We start from the raw sequence: 9,968 nt of genomic DNA, 5'->3' as shown, positions 1-9,968 counted from the left end.
TTCTCTGCACCCTCGAGAACCGAGGATACGATACCCATTATCTAGTTATCATACTTTTGAGCGGCGGCCATCTCGGATTTAAAAATGATCCCAAAATTGTTTTCTGCACTCTCGAGAACCTCGGATACGATACCCATAATGTAGTTATCATACTTTTGAGCGGCGGCCATCTTGGATTTGAAAAATGATCACAAAATCGTTCTCTGCACCCTCTAGAATCTCGGGTACGATAACCAAATTGCTGAAATGATAATTTTGTGCGGCGGCCATCTTGGATTAGAAAAATGATCACAAAATCGTTCTCAGCAACCTCGAGAACCTGGGATACGATACCCATAATGTAGTTATCATACTTTTGAGTGGCGGCCATCTGGGATTTGAAAACTGTCCACAAAATCTTTCTCTGCACCCTCGAGAAGCTCGGGTACGATATCCATATTGCTGAAATCATAATTTTGTGCGGCGGCCATCTTGGATTTGAATAATGATCACAAAATCGGACACGATATCCATATTGCTGAATACATATTTTTGTGCGGCGGCCATCTTGGATTGGAAAAATGATCACAAAATCGTTTTCAGCACCCTCGAGAAACTGGGATACGATACCCATAATGTAGTTATCATACTTTTGAGCGGCGGCCATCTTGTATTTGAAAACTGTCCACAAAATCGTTCTCTGCACCCTCGAGAATCTCGGGTACGATATCCAAATTGCTGAAATGATAATTTTGTGCGGCGGCCATCTTGGATTAGAAAAATGATCACAAAATCGTTCTCAGCAACCTCGAGAACCTGGGATACGATTTCCATAATGTAGTTATCATACTTTTGAGTGGCGGCCATCTTGGATTTGAAAACTGTCCACAAAATCTTTCTTTGCACCCTCGAGAAGCTCGGGTACGATATCCATATTGCTGAAATCATAATTTTGTGCGGCGGCCATCTTGGATTTGAATAATGATCACAAAATCGTTTTCAGCACCCTCGAGAACCTCTGATACGATACCCATAATCTAGTTATCATACTTTTGAGCGGCGGCCATTTCGGATTTAAAAATGATCCCAAAATTGTATTCTTCATCCTCGAGAACCTCGGACACGATATCCATATTGCTGAATACATATTATTGTGCGGCGGCCATATTGGATTTGAAAATTTATCACAAAATTGTTCTCAGCACCCTCGAGAACCTGGGTTACGATACCCATAATGTAGTTATCATACTTTTGAGCGGCGGCCATCTTGGATTGGAAAAATGATCACAAAATCGTTCTCAGCACCCTCGAGAACCTGGGATGCGATACCCATAATGTAGTTATCATACTTTTGAGCGGCGGCCATCTTGGATTTGAAAAATAATCACAAAATCGTTGTCAGCACCCTCGAGAACCTCTGATACAATATCCAAATTGCTGAAATGATAATTTTGTGCGGCGGCCATCTTGGATTTGAAAAATGATCACCAAATCGTTCTATGCACCCTCGAGAACCTCGGGTCCGATATCCATATTGCTGAAATCATGATTTTGTGCGGCGGCCATCTTGGATTTGAAAAATAATTACAGAATCGTTCTCAGCACCCTCGAGAACCTCTGATACGATATCCAAATTGCTGAAATCATAATTTTGTGCGGCGGCCATCTTGTATTTGAAATCTGTACACAAAATCGTTCTCTGCACCCTCGAGTATCTCGGGTACGATATCCAAATTGCTGAAATGATAATTTTGTGCGGCGGCCATCTTGGATTTGAAAAATGATCACCAAATCGTTCTCTGCACCCTCGAGAAACTCGGGTACGATATCCATATTGCTGAAATAATAATTTTGTGCGGCGGCCATCTTGTATTTGAAAAATAATCACAAAATCGTTCTCAGCACCCTCGAGAACCTCTGATACAATATCCAAATTGCTGAAATGATAATTTTGTGCGGCGGCCATCTTGGATTTGAAAAATGATCACCAAATCGTTCTCTGCACCCTCGAGAACCTCGGGTACGATATCCATATTGCTGAAATCATAATTTTGTGCGGCGGCCATCTTGGATTTGAAAAATGATCACAAAATTGTTCTCAGCTTCCTCGAGAACCTCGGACACGATATCCATATTGCTGAAAACATAATTTTGTGCGGCGGCCATCTTGGATTTGAAAAATGATCACAAAAACGTTCTCAGCACCCTCCAGAACCTAGGAAACGATACCCATAATCTAGTTATCATACTTTTGAGCGGCGGCCATCTCGGATTTCAAAATGATCCCAAAATTGTTTTCTGCACTATCGAGAACCTCGGATACTATACCCATAATTTAGTTATCATACTTTTGAGCGGCGGCCATCTTGGATTTGAAAAATGATCACAAAATCGTTCCCTGCACCCTCGAGAACCTCGGGTACGATATCCATATTGCTGAAATCATAATTTTGTGCGGCGGCCATCTTGGATTTGAAAATGATCACAAAATTGTTCTCAGCTTCCCCGAGAACCTGGGATACGATATCCATATTGCTGAAATTATAGTTTTGTGCGGCGGCCATCTTGTATTTGAAAAATGATCACCAAATCGTTCTCTGCACCCTCGAGAACCTCGGGTACGATATCCATATTGCTGAAATCAAAATTTTGTGTGGCGGCCATCTTGGATTAGAAAAATGATCACAAAATCGTTCTCAGCACCCTCGAGAACCTGGGATACGATTCCCATAATCTAGTTATCATAATTTTGAGCGGCGGCCATCTCGGATTTAAAAATGATCCCAAAATTGTTTTCTGCACCCTCGAGAACCTTTGACACGATATCCATATTGCTGAAAACATAATTTTGTGCGGCAGCCATCTTGGATTTAAAAAATGATCACAAAATCGTTCTCAGCACCCTCGAGAATGTCTGATACGATATCCATAATGTAGTTATCATACTTTTGAGCGGCGGCCATCTTGGATTTGAAAACTGATCACAGAATCCTTCTCTGCACCCTCGAGAACCAAGGATACGATACCCAATATCAAGTCATCATACTTTTGAGCGGCGGCTATCTCGGATTTAAAAATGATCCCAAAATTGTTTTCTTCACCCTCGAGAACCTGGGTTACGATACCCATAATGTAGTTATCATACTTTTGAGCGGCGGCCATCTTGGATTGGAAAAATGATCACAAAATCGTTCTCAGCACCCTCGAGAACCTGGGATACGATACCCATAATGAGGTTATCATACTTTTGAGCGGCGGCCATCTTGGATTGGAAAAATGATCACAAAATCGTTCTCAGCACCCTCGAGAATCTCGGGTACGATATCCAAATTGCTGAAATGATAATTTTGTGCGGCGGCCATCTTGGATTTGAAAAATGATCACAAAATCGTTCTCAGCACCCTCGAGAACCTCTGATACGATACCCATAATCTAGTTATCATACTTTTGAGCGGCGGCCATTTCGGATTTAAAAATGATCACAAAATCGTTCTCAGCACCCTCGAGAACCTGGGATACGATACCCATAATGAGGTTATCATACTTTTGAGCGGCGGCCATCTTGGATTTGAAAAATGATCACAAAATCGTTCTCTGCACCCTCTAGAATCTCGGGTACGATATCCAAATTGCTGAAATGATAATTTTGTGCGGCGGCCATCTTGGATTAGAAAAATGATCACAAAATCGTTCTCAGCAACCTCGAGAACCTGGGATACGATACCCATAATATAGTTATCATTCTTTTGAGCGGCGGCCATCTTGGATTTGAAAAATGATCACCAAATCGTTCTCTGCACCCTCGAGAACCTCGGGAAAGATATCCATATTGCTGAAATCAAAATTTTGTGCGGCGGCCATCTTGGATTAGAAAAATGAACACAAAATCGTTCTCAGCACCCTTGAGAACCTGGGATACGATTCCCATAATGTAGTTATCATACTTTTGAGCGGCGGCCATCTTGGATTGGAAAATTGGTCACAAAATCGTTCTCAGCACCCTCGAGAATCTCGGGTACGATATCCTAATTGCTGAAATGATAATTTTGTGCGGCGGCCATCTTGGATTAGAAAAATGATCACAGAATCCTTCTCTGCACCCTCGAGAACCGAGGATACGATACCTATTATCTAGTCATCATACTTTTGAGCGGCGGCCATCTCGGATTTAAAAATGATCCCAAAATTGTTTTCTTCACCCTCGAGAACCTGGGTTACGGTACCCATAATGTAGTTATCATACTTTTGAGCGGCGGCCATCTTGGATTGGAAAAATGATCACAAAATCGTTCTCAGCACCCTCGAGAACCTGGGATACGATACTCATAATGTAGTTATCATACTTTTGAGCGGCGGCCATCTTGGATTGGAAAAATGATCACAAAATCGTTCTCAGCACCCTCGAGAATCTCGGGTACGATATCCAAATTGCTGAAATGATAATTTTGTGCGGCAGCCATCTTCGATTTGAAAAATGCTCACAGAATCTTTCTCTGCACCCTCGAGAACCGAGGATACGATACCCATTATCTAGTTATCATACTTTTGAGCGGCGGCCATCTCGGATTTAAAAATGATCCCAAAATTGTTTTCTGCACTCTCGAGAACCTCGGATACGATACCCATAATGTAGTTATCATACTTTTGAGCGGCGGCCATCTTGGATTTGAAAAATGATCACAAAATCGTTCTCTGCACCCTCGAGAATCTCGGGTACGATATCCAAATTGCTGAAATGATAATTTTGTGCGGCGGCCATCTTGGATTAGAAAAATGATCACAAAATCGTTCTCAGCAACCTCGAGAACCTGGGATACGATACCCATAATATAGTTATCATTCTTTTGAGCGGCGGCCATCTTGGATTTGAAAAATGATCACCAAATCGTTCTCTGCACCCTCGAGAACCTCGGGAAAGATATCCATATTGCTGAAATCAAAATTTTGTGCGGCGGCCATCTTGGATTAGAAAATGAACACAAAATCGTTCTCAGCACCCTTGAGAACCTGGGATACGATTCCCATAATGTAGTTATCATACTTTTGAGCGGCGGCCATCTTGGATTGGAAAATTGGTCACAAAATCGTTCTCAGCACCCTCGAGAATCTCGGGTACGATATCCAAATTGCTGAAATGATAATTTTGTGCGGTGGCCATCTTGGATTAGAAAAATGATCACAGAATCCTTCTCTGCACCCTCGAGAACCGAGGATACGATACCTATTATCTAGTCATCATACTTTTGAGCGGCGGCCATCTCGGATTTAAAAATGATCCCAAAATTGTTTTCTTCACCCTCGAGAACCTGGGTTACGATACCCATAATGTAGTTATCATACTTTTGAGCGGCGGCCATCTTGGATTGGAAAAATGATCACAAAATCGTTCTCAGCACCCTCGAGAACCTGGGATACGATACCCATAATGTAATTATCATACTTTTGAGCGGCGGCCATCTTGGATTGGAAAAATGATCACAAAATCGTTCTCAGCACCCTCGAGAATCTCGGGTACGATATCCAAATTGCTGAAATGATAATTTTGTGCGGCAGCCATCTTCGATTTGAAAAATGCTCACAGAATCTTTCTCTGCACCCTCGAGAACCGAGGATACGATACCCATTATCTAGTTATCATACTTTTGAGCGGCGGCCATCTCGGATTTAAAAATGATCCCAAAATTGTTTTCTGCACTCTCGAGAACCTCGAATACGATACCCATAATGTAGTTATCATACTTTTGAGCGGCGGCCATCTTGGATTTGAAAAATGATCACAAAATCGTTCTCTGCACCCTCGAGAATCTCGGGTACGATATCCAAATTGCTGAAATGATAATTTTGTGCGGCGGCCATCTTGGATTAGAAAAATGATCACAAAATCGTTCTCAGCAACCTCGAGAACCTGGGATACGATACCCATAATGTAGTTATCATACTTTTGAGTGGCGGCCATCTTGGATTTGAAAACCGTCCACAAAATCTTTCTCTGCACCCTCGAGAACCTTTGGTACGATATCCATATTGCTGAAATCATAATTTTGTGCGGCGGCCATCTTGGATTTGAAAATGATCACAAAATTGTTCTCAGCTTCCTCGAGAACCTGGGATACGATATCCATATTGCTGAAATTATAGTTTTGTGCGGCGGCCATCTTGTATTTGAATAATGATCACCAAATCGTTCTCTGCACCCTCGAGAACCTGGGATACGATACCCATAATGTAGTTATCATACTTTTGAGCGGCGGCCATCTTGGATTTGAAAATGATCCCAAAATTGTTTTCTGAACTCTCGAGAACCTAGGATACGATATCCATATTGCTGAAATCATAATTTTGTGCGGCAGCCATCTTGGATTTGAAAAATGATCACCAAATCTTTCTCTGCACCCTCGAGAACCTAGGATACGATTCCCATAATCTAGTTATCATTCTTTTGAGCGGCGGCCATCTCCGATTTAAAAATGATATCAAAATTGTTTTCTGCACCTTCGAGAACCTCGGACACGATATCCACATTGGTGAAAATATAATTTTGTGCGGCAGCCATCTTGGATTTGAAAAATGATCACAAAATTGTTCTCAGCACCCTCGAGAACCTGGGATACGATACCCATAATGTAGTTATCATACTTTTGAGCGGCGGCCATCTTGGATTGGAAAAATGATCACAAAATCGTTCTCAGCACCCTCGAGAATCTCGGGTACGATATCCAAATTGCTGAAATGATAATTGTGCGGCAGCCATCTTCGATTTGAAAAATGCTCACAGAATCTTTCTCTGCACCCTCGAGAACCGAGGATACGATACCCATTATCTAGTTATCATACTTTTGAGCGGCGGCCATCTCGGATTTAAAAATGATCCCAAAATTGTTTTCTGCACTCTCGAGAACCTCGGATACGATACCCATAATGTAGTTATCATACTTTTGAGCGGCGGCCATCTTGGATTTGAAAAATGATCACAAAATCGTTCTCTGCACCCTCGAGAATCTCGGGTACGATATCCAAATTGCTGAAATGATAATTTTGTGCGGCGGCCATCTTGGATTAGAAAAATGATCACAAAATCGTTCTCAGCAACCTCGAGAACCTGGGATACGATACCCATAATATAGTTATCATTCTTTTGAGCGGCGGCCATCTTGGATTTGAAAAATGATCACCAAATCGTTCTCTGCACCCTCGAGAACCTCGGGAAAGATATCCATATTGCTGAAATCAAAATTTTGTGCGGCGGCCATCTTGGATTAGAAAAATGAACACAAAATCGTTCTCAGCACCCTTGAGAACCTGGGATACGATTCCCATAATGTAGTTATCATACTTTTGAGCGGCGGCCATCTTGGATTGGAAAATTGGTCACAAAATCGTTCTCAGCACCCTCGAGAATCTCGGGTACGATATCCAAATTGCTGAAATGATAATTTTGTGCGGCGGCCATCTTGGATTAGAAAAATGATCACAGAATCCTTCTCTGCACCCTCGAGAACCGAGAATACGATTCCCATAATCTAGTTATCATTCTTTTGAGCGGCGGCCATCTCCGATTTAAAAATGATATCAAAATTGTTTTCTGCACCTTCGAGAACCTCGGACACGATATCCACATTGGTGAAAATATAATACCCATAATGTAGTTATCATACTTTTGAGCGGCGGCCATCTTGGATTTGAAAAATGATCACAAAATCGTTCTCTGCACCCTCGAGAACCTGGGATACGATACCCATAATGTAGTTATCATACTTTTGAGTGGCGGCCATCTTGGATTTGAAAACCGTCCACAAAATCTTTCTCTGCACCCTCGAGAACCTTTGGTACGATATCCATATTGCTAAAATCATAATTTTGTGCGGCGGCCATCTTGGATTTGAAAATGATCACAAAATTGTTCTCAGCTTCCTCGAGAACCTGGGATACGATATCCATATTGCTGAAATTATAGTTTTGTGCGGCGGCCATCTTGTATTTGAATAATGATCACCAAATCGTTCTCTGCACCCTCGAGAACCTGGGATACGATACCCATAATGTAGTTATCATACTTTTGAGCGGCGGCCATCTTGGATTTGAAAATGATCCCAAAATTGTTTTCTGAACTCTCGAGAACCTTGGATACGATATCCATATTGCTGAAATCATAATTTTGTGCGGCAGCCATCTTGGATTTGAAAAATGATCACCAAATCTTTCTCTGCACCCTCGAGAACCTAGGATACGATTCCCATAATCTAGTTATCATTCTTTTGAGCGGCGGCCATCTCCGATTTAAAAATGATATCAAAATTGTTTTCTGCACCTTCGAGAACCTCGGACACGATATCCACATTGGTGAAAATATAATTTTGTGCGGCAGCCATCTTGGATTTGAAAAATGATCACAAAATTGTTCTCAGCACCCTCGAGAACCTGGGATACGATACCCATAATGTAGTTATCATACTTTTGAGTGGCGGCCATCTTGGATTTGAAAACCGTCCACAAAATCTTTCTCTGCACCCTCGAGAACCTTTGGTACGATATCCATATTGCTGAAATCATAATTTTATGCGGCGGCCATCTTGGATTTGAAAATGATCACAAAATTGTTCTCAGCTTCCTCGAGAACCTGGGATACGATATCCATATTGCTGAAATTATAGTTTTGTGCGGCGGCCATCTTGTATTTGAATAATGATCACCAAATCGTTCTCTGCACCCTCGAGAACCTGGGATACGATACCCATAATGTAGTTATCATACTTTTGAGCGGCGGCCATCTTGGATTTGAAAATGATCCCAAAATTGTTTTCTGAACTCTCGAGAACCTAGGATACGATATCCATATTGCTGAAATCATAATTTTGTGCGGCAGCCATCTTGGATTTGAAAAATGATCACAAAATTGTTCTCAGCACCCTCGAGAACCTGGGTTACGATACCCATAATGTAGTTATCATTCTTTTGAGCGGCGGCCATCTTGGATTTGAAAACTGACCACAAAATCTTTCTCTGCACCCTCGAGAACCTCGGGTACGATATCCATATTGCTGAAATCATAATTTTGTGCGGCGGCAATCTAGGATTTGAATAATGATCACAAAATCGTTCTCAGCACCCTCGAGAACCTCTGATACGATACCCATAATGTAGTTATCATAATTTTGTGCGGCGGCCATCTTGGATTTGAAAATGATCACAAAATTGTTCTCAGCTTCCTCGAGAACCTGGGATACGTAATCCATATTGCTGAAATTATAGTTTTGTGCGGCGGCCATCTTGTATTTGAAAAATGATCACCAAATCGTTCTCTGCACCCTCGAGAACCTCGGGTACGATATCCATATTGCTGAAATCATAATTTTGTGCGGCGGCCATCTTGGATTTGAAATATGATCACAAAATTGTTCTCAGCTTCCTCGAGAACCTGGGATACGATACCCATAATATAGTTATCATACTTTTGAGCGGCGGCCATCTCGGATTTAAAAATGATCCCAAAATTGTTTTCTTCACCCTCGAAAACCTCGGACACGATACCCATAATGTAGTTATCATACTTTTGAGCGGCGGCCATCTTGGATTTGAAAAATGATCACAAAGTCGTTCTCTGCACCCTCGATAACCTCGGGTACGATATCCATATTCCTGAAATCATAATTTTGTGCGGCGGCCATCTTGGATTTGAAAAATGATCACAAAATTGTTCTCAGCTTCCTCGAGAACCTCGGACACGATATCCATATTGCTGAAAACATAATTTTGTGCGGCGGCCATCTTGGATTTGAAAAATGATCACAAAAACGTTCTCAGCACCCTCGAGAACCTAGGATACGATACCCATAATCTAGTTATCATACTTTTGAGCGGCGGCCATCTCGGATTTAAAAATGATCCCAAAATTGTTTTCTGCACTATCGAGAACCTCGGATACTATACCCATAATGTAGTTATCATACTTTTGAGCGGCGGCCATCTTGGATTTGAAAAATGATCACAAA

This window comes from Leptidea sinapis, chromosome 16 (genome assembly GCF_905404315.1).
Source record: "Leptidea sinapis chromosome 16, ilLepSina1.1, whole genome shotgun sequence".
In the NCBI taxonomy this organism is placed as follows: Eukaryota; Metazoa; Arthropoda; class Insecta; order Lepidoptera; family Pieridae; genus Leptidea; species Leptidea sinapis.
This window is presented reverse-complemented; position numbering follows the sequence as displayed.